This window comes from Dipodomys spectabilis, unplaced genomic scaffold, assembly GCF_019054845.1.
Source record: "Dipodomys spectabilis isolate Male_0828 unplaced genomic scaffold, ASM1905484v1 ptg000234l, whole genome shotgun sequence".
In the NCBI taxonomy this organism is placed as follows: Eukaryota; Metazoa; Chordata; class Mammalia; order Rodentia; family Heteromyidae; genus Dipodomys; species Dipodomys spectabilis.
The window spans coordinates 7341514-7353994 of record NW_024870911.1 but is presented as its reverse complement, the minus strand read 5'-3'; the positions used below and the strand labels follow the sequence as shown (position 1 = coordinate 7353994).

General features: G+C 38.5%; 1 pseudogene; it reads left to right on the top strand.

Annotated features, from left to right (window-relative positions):
- The first annotated feature begins 5468 nt into the window (after nucleotides 1-5468).
- On the top strand, nucleotides 5469-5551 carry LOC122124453 (annotated as a pseudogene).
- The last annotated feature ends 6930 nt before the right edge of the window (nucleotides 5552-12481 follow it).

Genomic DNA, 12481 nt, shown 5'->3' with positions numbered 1-12481 from the left:
ACTATTCAATTTTTTTACCTTTTTTTAATATTTTTTTATTGTAAAGATACTGTACAGAGAGGTTACAGTTACATGAGCAAGGTAATGAGTCCATTTCCTATGGAGCATTGTTACACTCTCCTTTATTTTCCCCTACCAGTCCTTTCCTCCCCACCTCCCCAACTCCTCTCTCCCCTCCCTCACTCCCTTCCCCCTCCCTCTCCCCCACCCCCGCAAAGTTGTAAAATTTGTTTTCAACATACTGTCTTGTACATCTCATTGTTACAATGGGTTATCCTGTATCCTTATTTCAGCGCTTTGTTATTAAATTTTAAAAAAACTAAATACAAAGAGACTTACATTTTTACTATCAATACACGTTGGAATATATGGTAGCCTTTGACTCAACATGTTTTCCCTTATTTTCAGTTTTTTAAAACCTTTCACTGATAATTTGGGGACAAGTCAGTGTATTACTCAGCATCATCTCACCTTTCATTGTCTTTTTCTGAACATACTTAGAGTGACTGCTTTTATTAGTTATTTCTCTTTTTTTATATCTTATTTGCATGGAATCTTGCCCTCTAGAAGTTATATTTTATATAATCCACATCCTGTCATAATTTTACCAGAAAAATTTAGTTTTGAGTGTCCTCTTAGTTTTTTTCATAGCTAAAAATAAAATTTAAACCCTGAAGGCATGTTAGTAACTTGAACCGTTTAATGGTTACAAAATAAAAATTAGGTTGCTGTATCATACTTGCAAATGTTTCCATGATCTATGTGAAAGGCCAACAGTAAATTCATTTGTTCTTCTCAAGATTATTACTTTTATCTTGCACTATATACAATTTCCTTAATATTATAACCACATGAGATTATGTCAACCAAGTAGTCGATGCTCGCGAATTCACTTACAAGAGCAGGTTCACAGTGATTTTATTTATCAACATAAATTACTATATGCTCCCAGAAAACAAAAAAATTACATGCTTTTTTCCCCTAGTATCCTTTGCCATGTCTGTTATTCGTATTTCTATTACTGTGTCCTATTGTGTTTAGCCAAGGTAGAACATCACAGTGCATCTTTGCCCACACAACGTTGCCTTCTCATTTCTGTAATATGCAATTTTTCTTTTAATAAAATCTTGGACTGCTTAACTGTATTTCTGTAAGATCAAGCCAGAAGTTCTTGTTATTTTTTCCAGTTATTTCTTCCAAAATATATCACATATTACTTTAGTCTTCAAGCTTACATCATTTTCTTTCATCTCTCTCAAGGAATGGCTACAAATATGCTAGTTGAAGACGTTCTTAGCTATTTGATAATCAACATCCCCATAGCATAACTTCTAGGCAGCCCACACTGATTTATCTTTGAGTATTTTTCTAACAACAAAACATTGCTGAAACAATTCTGTGAGGTCCGTATTTCATGGTTTCAAATAGATTTTCCCTTTCTTACTTTGCCTTCTAATTCTTTGCTTAGATCTCAGGCAATCTGAGGAAGGACTTGAAAGAAAATAATCTGTTATATCCTAACAACAGATAAACCTTAAGTAGTACACTTTGCCCAAAATTGACCTTATTCTTTTCTTTGTTCTCTTTTCTCAGGCATAAAATTTGCCTTCTTGTGGATTACTTTAACTGAGATAAAGCTTTCCCTGACTGGTGTCATGGTGAGATATCCTTCTGTTTTGAAATCTTTTGGCAGTGACATCTAAAATATGGAACATGCTATCATATTCTGCTATAACGATATTGCTAGATTTATGTGTGGGGTAGGTTAATATCCCTGGCTTGTCAGCTAAGGGTTTAATTCTTTGGCATTTTATTTGCAAGAAATTTTGCATAAAATTTGCATTTTATTTATAGAAATTCTAGGAACACAACTATTACCAAATTACTTAATTAATCTACCATTTATTGGACATCTCCTTGGGGTTGCTTACTATGCTAGCTGCCATATGTATAGAGATCAATCAAATAGTCCCAGCTCACAACAGCTTGCAGTTGAAATGGGGGGAGATGCCAAACAAAAAAAATAGCAGATAGGGCTGGGAAGGTGGCTCAGTGGTAGAGGGCTCAGCTTGCATGCATGAGGCCCTGGGTTCGATTCCTCAGCACCACATAAGCAGAAAAACCTGGAAGTGGCGCTGTGGCTCAAATGGTAGAGTGCTAGCTTTAAGCTGAAGAGCTGAGGGAAAGTGCCCAGGCCCAGAGTTCAGGCCCTATGCCCAACAAAAAAAAAAAAAAAAAAGCAGATAGTCACAATATAAAATACAAATGTATAAGGGAATGGAAGCATACAAAAGAACCCCTAAATCAATGTAAAAGATGATAGAGGAAGGAAAGTGAAGAGGAAGATCACAAGGACTTAACTAGTGAGGAAGAGGAGGGGCTACTCAGACACTATGACTTGTATCCATAATCCTAGTTACCCAAGAAGCTGAAATCTGGAGGACTGAGGTTTAAAGCCATTCCTTCAGAAAGTCTATGAGATCCCATATTCAATTAACCAACAGAAAATAGGCTAGAAGTATGGTTTAAGTGGCAAGGTGCCAGCCGTGAGTAAGAAAGTACCATTTCTTGCACAGAAGTGCTAGGTACTAGGTAGTCAGGCACTGCTGGTGGCTCACATCTGTAATCCTAGCTACTCAGGAGGCTGAGATCTGAGGATCATGGTTCAAAGCCAGACCTGGCAGGAAAGTCTATGAGACTCTTAGCTCCAATAAACCACCAGAAGACCAGAAGTGGCGCTGTGGCTCAAGTGGTAGAGTACCTCGCTATGATCTGAAGAGCTCAGGGACAGCCTTTAGGTCCAGAGTTCAAGGCCCAGAACAGACAAAAACAAAAGCAAAAACATTAAATACACAAAATTGGTGAGTTCTAAATAAAGTTCAATTAATCTACAGTTTGAGTCCCAACAATCACAGCCATTACATCTTTATCTCAAGTTCCTTTGCAATGTCATTTACGAGGAGAACAGAGGCTGATAGTTTATCTCTACTTCATAGAAATAAATTCTTGAGTATTAAGAAATTAAAGAAATTATTTAAGGGAGGGGGGAAAAAAAGAAAAAAAAAGAAAAGAAATTATTTAAATATTTTGAACTGAAACCAAAGCTCCTAATACCAAAACCCTGTTCATTTTAGGGGCTGGGAAGGTGGCTCAGTGGTAGAGCGCATGCCTTGCATGCCAGAGGCCCTGGGTTCGATTCCTCAGCACCACATAAGCAAAAAGAAAAAAGCCGGAAGTGGCACTGTGACTCAAGTTGTAGAGCGCTAGCCTTGAGTTGAAGAGCTGAGGGACAGTGCTCAGGCCCAGAGTTCAGGCCCCATGACCGGACCCAAAAAAAAAAAAAAGAAAAAGAAAAACCCTGTTCATTTTAAATTCTACTAGATTAAAGCTTCTCCTTGACCTTTTAAAAAGTACATTAAGGGTTATGTTGAATGATATCATCAATGTCAACAGGAAAAGATAATGAAAAGTTGTGAAGTGTCAATTCAAAATGAGGTGATTTCTATCATTTTCCAAAATTATAGACTTCAGTTGAAAAAATAGAAAATGGAGCTATTTTTATATATTTGGGTTCATTTGAATTTTTCTGAGTTAACTTTATTCCTAAAATACCTTATTGATAATTTGTGGAGGGGAGGGGGAAAAAACAAATCGTTTAAATAGGGATACAGGTGGACCCATTGCAACAATGAGATGTACAAGTCGTTATGTCAAAAAATGAACTTTACAACTTTGATGGGGGGGGGCGGTTGAGGATTAGGTGGGGGGTGGGGAGGGAAGGATGGGAAGGGATGGGAAGGAGAAACAAAGGAGGAGGCTACAATGCTTGATGAGAAATGTACTCATTATCTTGCCCATGTAATTGTAACCCCTCTGTTCAGTATTTTCACAATAATAATAATAATAATAAATAAAATACCTTATTGATAGCTAGGCCCCAGTGGCTCACACCTGTAATCCTGTCATGAGGCTGACATCTGAGCATCACAGGTTCATTGCCAACCAGGCAGGAAAGTTTGTGGGACTCATAGCTCCAATTATGCACCCAAAAAGAAAAGACAGAAGTAAAGCTGTGGCTCAAGTGCTAGAGTGCTAGCTTTGAGCAAAAAAAGCTCAAGTGCCATGGCCTTGAGTTCAAGCCCCAGGAATGGCCCCAAAATATATTTCCTTAAAATATATTATAGAGGGGCTGGGAAGGTGGCTCAGTGGTAGAGTGCTTGCATGAGGCCCTGGGTTTGATACTTATCAGTACCACATAAGCAGAAAAAGCTGGAAGTGGTGCTGTGGCTCAAGTGGTAGAGCGCTATCCTTGAGCTGAAGAGCTGAGGAACAGTGCCCAGGCCCAGAGTTCAGCCCCCGACAAAAAAAAAAAAGAAAAAATATTGAAAACCATGTTACCACATAGTAACACCACAAGACCACCTGGAAGAAAAGCCAAGTATTTGAAAATTACAGGAAGCTCTGTTGCCACCACTTGATTTTGACAAACGTAAAGTTAGCAGCTAAACTGAATCAAGAAACCCTTAGGAGTATGACTGTGAAATTACAACTTTGTAAAAGACATCTTCCCAAATTCATCAGTGTTGTCAAATTGATGTTTTGGGGAAAATTTGATTTTCAGTGAATTGCCTTGATTCCAGTTAACCTGGAGTTGACACACATACTGTTAAGTTTCTAGGCTTCTGTGTAGGTTAGTAGTTTATCTCTTAAGGAAGACGTTAGTTTTATTGCGAAGATATCCTAGTTAATATTGCTTTTTTCTTATTTATTCCCTTTTCTCACCATCTTCAAGTTTCACTAAAGGAAGCACATCTATGAGTATCTATGTTCTAAGTGCCTTGCACATTTTTTTTTTTTTTTTGCCATGAACTCTGGGCCAGGCACTGTCCCTCAGCTCCTCAGCTCAAGGTTAGCGCTCTACCACTTGAGCCACAGCACCACTTCCGATTTTCTGGTGGGTTATTGGAGATAGTAAGAGTCTCATGGAGTTTCCTGCCCGGGCTAGCTTTGAACCTTGATCCTCAGATCTCAGCCTCCTGAGTAGATAGGATTTCAGGCATGAGCCACCAGCACCTGGCCCTTTCACACTTTTATATCTGCTCGCCACCGCTGTAGCTGTGTAGAATCAAGAGACAGCAGAGCTGCATCCCCATTACCTCATCGCCAAGGGGAATCTACAACATACTCTCTCCTAATCGCCATTCGATAAATTCCTCTTCATATGAGAAAGACCATGTTGGGATGGCAACTAAACTGAATTGATTCTGTAGGCAGATGGAGTTGATGTGGCCTTCTTATCCCATTCAACTTGACCAAAGATTTCTTTTTCCATAAAGTGAAAACTGGAAAAGCAATCATATCATCCTTCCAAATCCTATCAACTTTGGGATATTTTTCAGACAAAACAAACTTCACATTGCAAGAGACTTTTGTTATTGATAATGCTTTTATTAAGAATCTTAATTCTTAGCTTTGCGCGGTGGCAGTATCGTAGCCAATGAGGTTTATCCGAGGCGCAATTATTGCTAATTGAAACTTAATTCTTGGGTTTGGGAAGGTGGCTCAGTGGTAGAGCGCTTGCCTTGCATGCATGAGGCCCTGGGTTCCATTCCTCAGCACCACATAAGCAAAAAGAAAAAAGCCGGAAGTGGCGCTGTGGCTCAAGTGATAGAGCGCTAGCCTTGAACTGAAGAGCTGGGGGACAGCGCCCAGACCCAGAGTTCAGGCCCCACAACCGGACTCCCCCCCCCCAAAAAAAAGAACCTTAATTCTTTAGCCACTTCTTCTTTCTGCTTTGCAATAAGACAAAGCTCAGCCAGAAAGCAGAACTTCTGTAGCTACAAGCCAGGGCTGCTGGCCATATTGTTATTTTAGAAACACCTCCCTTTCGATATTATAACACTCAAATGACCTGCCTTAGTCTTTCCTCATAAGGAGAAGGGCCAGACCATAGCTGACGTCTACCATTCCTATCCTGCTGTCTGGATACCTCCTTGGTTTTCAGTCTTGCAAGTTCTTAGTTTGGTCTAGTCTTAGCTGTTTTCTCATGCTTACTTACTAGCTTATTATCAAAACCTCTTCTAAAATAAGATTAATTCCCTTGACTCTCCACCTCCCTTATATATGCCAGGATTGCATTTTTATAATATAGTATTATTTTTAGTAATACACACATTTGATTTCCCCACTATTTATGAATGATCTTCTGCCTTTGGCCTCCCACAGGCAAATGTCCTTCCTCATCTTTTACACTAGAAAGATCCACTTTTGGTGGGTGTGAAGTGACTGGATTCTCAAGCCCTCCAAATTATAGTCTAATCAACTTCTAAAACTACTACCTTGTGAGTTCCGAGAGAACAACAGATTCTTGTCATAGGTATCTTTATATCAACACTTCATAGAGTATTTCCCACCATCATTAAAAATGTTTGTGAAAAAAACTATCTTATTAATATGTCATATTATGAAAAAAATAGTGTTCCATGGATCTTTGTATATGTCTGTGAATCATGAAGACTGCAACATTCTCCTTTTACTCTACATTTTAAAAATTATCTTTAAGGAGTTGTACAAAGGAGTTTTGATTCAGCATGTAAGTGTATGCGTACAATGTGTACCAAATTTATCCCCTTTAACTACAACATTCTTCTTTGAAGCTTAGAGAAAACATAATCTAGGATGTTTGTGTGATTTTTAAAATTTTGTCACTGATATTTTTATATTTTTTATTGTAAAGATACTGTACAGAGAGGTTACAGTTACATGAGCAATGTAATGAGTCCATTTCCTATCCAGCATTGTTACTCCTCCTTTGTTTTTCCCCTACCATCCCTTCCCTCCCCACCTCCCCAACTCCTCCTCCCACCCCCTGCTGAAGTTGTAAAGTTCATTTTCAACATAGTGTCTTGTACATCTCATTGTTACAATGGGTCAACCTGTATCCTTATTTCAGCATTTTATTTCCCTTCTCCTCCCAGATTAGAAAAATGCATATACAAGATGCAGGAAAAAATAAAAATTAAAAAAAAAAAGATGCAGGGCACCACAATCAAATACAGTGACAACAGGGGTTATACCATGGGGGAAGAACATACAAAAGAAACCAAAAAATCACATAGTACATTATAACTATATTAAAAACTACAGCAAGAATGATAAAACCTCTTGTGTCCCTATCTTAGGGTTCATTTCACTTAGCATCATCTTATATGGTCATATGTACATAGCTTTTGACCTTTTCTGCTTGTCCTAGACATATACTAGTTATTGCAAATAAGGGAAAACATGGGACCTATGTTTTTTTGGGCCTGGCTTATTTCACTTAATATTTTCCAAGTCTTTCCATTTCCTAACAAATGGAGCAGTGACATTCTCTCTGATGGAAGCATAGAATTCCATTATATATATTATATATTATATATAACATTTTCTTGATCCATTCATCTACTGAGGGGCATCTGGGTTGGTTCCATATCTTAGCTATGGTGAATAACGCTGTGATAAACATAGTTGTGCTGGTAGCTTTAGTATGGCCTTGTTTGTTGTCACTGATATTTTTATTGATGGTAGTTTCACAAAACATTTTTATTTGAATATGCAAAAAACTATCATTTTATAAGCTCTACATGTTCTGGGCTTTCTGCTTCCAAAGTGACCATTTCTCTCACATGGAAACTCAAGCAGAGGCTGGGAATGTGAATGTTAGTGAGAGTATTCTGGGCTGCCTTCCAATTACGCCTCCCTTGGGTTGATTTCAAGAGTCAGGCCATACCACCCCCTAGAGGCTTGTTGTGTGTTCTGACATGAATGTCCAAAGATCCCAATTTTTATGGGACTCAGAAGTTCTGGGGGGAAGAACAAAATCCTGGCCAGTAACTGAGGCTCAGATTTGGGCACATTTTATGAGACTGGGGTTCCCTAAAAGAGAACAGAATGGAGGAAGATATGATAGAGCACAGAAAAAAAATTCCTTAATTGGAGACTTGATGGGATGAACAAGTAAGCATAACAGCAAGTTGAGCTCCAGTCCCAGGACTGTCTCACCACTGGGACTGAGCTTGGACATGAGCCTGAGTAGAGACAAACAGAGGTCTAGAGTGCTGACAGCAACCAGACTGTGAGATGTCAGAGGCTCACTGGTGCCCACTGGGGGTTGGCTGGGAGAGAATGGCTGAAAGAACAATAGATGCAGAGCTATGTGTGAGACTCTCCCACACTTCTCCCTCATGAAAATCCAATGGGATAGGAAAGGTACAAGTCTAGATAATTATTTTCAAATTTTATGTTCAGAGTAATGGGAAGATAGTCAAATATGGTAACTGATATTACAGGTTAGAGGTTCAGATTATTGGTGTGTAATGTATAAAAATATACTCCGTTTTTATCTTTAAGTGGTAGTGAAAATTATTTTCAGCCTCATAGTATTGTTGTAAAGAGCTCATGAAGATTATGCCACGTACTCATTATAAACTTGGCCCAATTTATCTAGTAGACCACAAACAAGGCCACACTAAAGCTACCAGCACAGCCATGTTCATTGCAGTATTATTTGCCATGGCCAAGACATGGAATCAACCCAGATGCTCCTCAGTGGATAAACAGATCAAGAAAATGTGGTATATTATACACAATGGAATTCTGTGCTTCCATAAGAAAAAATTATATTGTACCTTTTGTACATAGAAATAGAAAAACTTGCAAAAATTATATTAATGAAGTAAGCCAGACCCAAAGAAACACAGGCTGCATAGTTTCCCTCAGTTGTGGTGACTAGAATGTGCCTGTAAATCTACAAGTAAACACAATGGAGAGTAAAAGACAAAAAAAACACACTTGGACACAATGAATTATACAGGACTCTATACATTTACACAGTAAGACCAAAGGATATTCTTAAGAGAGGATTGCAAAGGCTCAATAGCTATCTTCATATGACCATATAAAATGGTATGTATTGAAATGAACTCCAAGAAATGGAAACAAGAGCATTTTTTGTTACTTTGCTTTTTGGCTTTTCCACTTTGTTGCTGTTTTTTATTTCTGTATCTTTTGTCTTGTGGGTAAATTTATCTGTTGGGAGAAGGTAAGAGGAGCACAGAAATGGTGGGACAAAAGACGAAGGAGCAGTGATACTCACTAGCCACCATCTTGAAAATGAACTATACAACTTGTGGGGGTGGGATGTCAGGAGGGAAAAACTGGGAGAAAATGAGGGAGAGGGTCACACTATTCACAAAGAAATGTAGTCACTATCTGACTTACGTAAACATAACCCCTCTGTACATCACCTTTACAATAACAATAAAAACAACAACAATAATAATAAGCCTGGCCCATAGTTAACTCTCTCAATCAGACATCAATATTGTTGTTACTATTCACAACTCAACTTTATAGTTATCTCTTGATCCCTGATGATAGACAAATGTCTAAGTGGCAAGGGCCACTACACTCATCTCTGTGGTAAAACTGCCTTTTATACCTATTAAAGTGAAAAAGTTGTTTAAAAATTTAATGATATCAATAAGGGCAAAATAAAGACAAAGACAAAATTCATGCCAGAGAGGAGTAAGATTGAGAGAATGAGAATAATCATAATGTCATAATTGGGAAATAAAAGGAAAACCAGCTCTGCTGAATATAAGCCAGACCCATAAATGCATTGTAGGAAACAAAAAAAGATAAACCCCTTAATCAAGCTCAAGTCACGCTCTAACCCCGGACAGATCCTTATGGTTAGCTGCTGTGTTTACAAGAAATGCACAAGTCTGCATTAGTTCCTAATTAGGTTAGGATGGCTGCCAAAGAAAGTAGTAGTATTTTTTAAATGTAAGGTTGCAGTTACAAATAGATATATCAAAGCCTTGATACTTAAGAAGCCATGACAAAAGCTGTCAACCAAAGCTATATAACTGGTCCCCAAAGATTTGAACCCACAGCTCAGGTTTCATTCTCCTGGGAGAGATGTGGCATCAGAAAACAGTGGTATCGACTCATTAAATCTGGAATATGGGCAAAAGTAATTGATTTACAAGAATTGTGGGTTTTATGATGCTATTTGCCTCTAGCATTTACCTGCTAGCAAGGTCCTTTGACCAGGGTTTCTTTACATATCTTCTATGTGTGTTTAGAAAGAAAGAAAGAAAAGAAAACTGCCTTTATGCAAATGGTGGATCCCTTTTTGTCCCAAGCAACCTATTGCAAAAAAGAAAAGAAAGAAAGAATTTACTCAGTTCTCCAAACTAAATTAATCTGTTCTTCCAGTTTAATTGGTTACTCACCAGGTAAGTAAACAAGAAGAGACCATTTGGAATCATCATCAGTGGCACCGTCTCCAGTGCATGGCGCAGATGGAATTCTAACAGATCACAAATCTAAAACCAATATGTCTTGTAATCCAACAAAATGTCATCAGCAGGCTCTAAGAAGCCATTTTTACACTGTGTTGCCAAAGGGGTGCGGGGCAGGCGGCAGGGAACAAGACACTTTCAAAAGTGTCTGGAGAGCCATGAAATCCTCTTAAACCACAGTTGCCAATTAGCACATTTATTTTATGTGAATATCATTTTTCTACCATTTATTTCCCCTAACTCTGTGTTTTGCCTTTAATGAGTTCTAAGAATATTTATTCAAAATGGCATTCGTTGTTAAGGAAAATTCCTTCAGGAGAAAAGAAGGAAAAGAAGGAGGAGAAGGAGAAGGAGGAGGAGATAATTGGCAATATCTTATGACGTTTTTGGTTGTCACAACTAGGAGTAAGAAATAAGGATCTGACCTGCAGCACCAAGTAAGTTGCTAAATGCTCTGTAATGCACAGCACAGCACTTCATCACCTCACGGGAAATCTTAGCACAAATCATTTGGGCCAATTTGTCAATCAGTCACTCAGGAAAAAAAACTCACTGAAACAGTATTAGAACCATGCTAGAGCTATAGAACTGTAGAATGTGGGAATCCACAGCTTCATCACCCAAAGCATTAACTTTACATCAACAACAGGAAAGCTGGCACGTAGGGAGCAGTTCTCCAATGTGGTGTGCTATCCTGAGAATTCTGTGTACACCGATCCTCCCAATGGCCCATTGAAGAAGACACAGTCCACATTTCATAATCTGAAAAAAAAAAACTTGAAGCCTAGAGATATCATAATCTACCCAGTTCTCATAGCTACAGGAAACATAATGATACCTTAATTTCACCAAACTTAAGAAGGAAACCTGTAATCTATCCATCCTCTTTAAATTAGCAACAGAAATATAAACGTAAGGGGAAAAATCAAGAGCAAAAAAGAGAATTTTTTTAATGAAATGCTAAGTGAAATTAGTTGTTTTTATTTAGTAAGCCTAATGCTCCAGCACCAGTGTTCAATCTACAGAAAACACACTCTCTCTGTCTCTGTCTCTCTCTGTCTCTGTCTCTGTCTCTGTTTCTCTGTCTGTCTGCCTCTCTCTCTGTCTCTCTGTCTCTGTCTCTCTGTCTCTGTCTCTCTGTCTCTGTCTCTCTCTCTGTCTCTCTGTCTCTGTCTCTCTCTCTTTCTCTCTCTTGCTTAAACAAGGAATGACTAGAATCAATCTAAGTAACACACAGTGAATTATTTCAATTTCTTTCTGGGTAACTATCCAAATCTCTCTAACCTCATTTGATGATGACACAAATAATGTTCAATCTAATTCAGAACTGACTTGAATATGTAAAAATAAGATTTTTTTCCCCATGGAATGTCCATGCAAGGTTGAGGCTGACTAATGAGTATGGGGAGAGCAGCAGGCTAACTGGTTCTCCAACTATTCTGTTATGTGTATGAAACCTGATTTGGATGACTCTAAAAAGCTTTGATATTATAACATAACAAAGGCTGGCAACCCTTCTCGCTGCATGCCAATAATTGACTAGGAATACGGGGCAGGAAAAAAATCACAAGTTCAAGGCCAACATAGGCCAAGCAAGATAGGAGGGCAAGACCATAGAGCCATCAACGTTGAAAGAACATAGTTTTAAAAAGCCATTACATAACTTAAAAATTAAGAAAAGTAAGGGAAGGAGTGTGGCAGGAGGGTGGGTGGGAATGTCAAGAAGGGTAACACTGATCAAGAGGTACTGTTTTCATAAACTGCTGTTTAGTGGCAACTCCCTTGCACAACTACCCAAAGGGAAAAACATATCTAAAAAATAAAAACCCAGGGATACATAGACACACAATTGTAATTTGCCTTCCCCCCGCCCCAGGGCTGAGAACCGAACCCAGGGCAGGTGCCCTTCCGCTGGGCTAAACCCCCAGCCCGGACAACTGTAATTTGAAATGGAAGCAGCCAATTTTTATCTACCACTGAATGAAGGACCCTCTGTCACAGTTATGGGAACAGAATTAAGAGGTTAGGAAGCATCGATGAATTAAATAAAAAGAAAAGGGGTCGAAAATATTCACAGAAGGGCAATAAGTGATGGCAATAAACTTCCCTGAATAAGCTGATGAGAACATTCA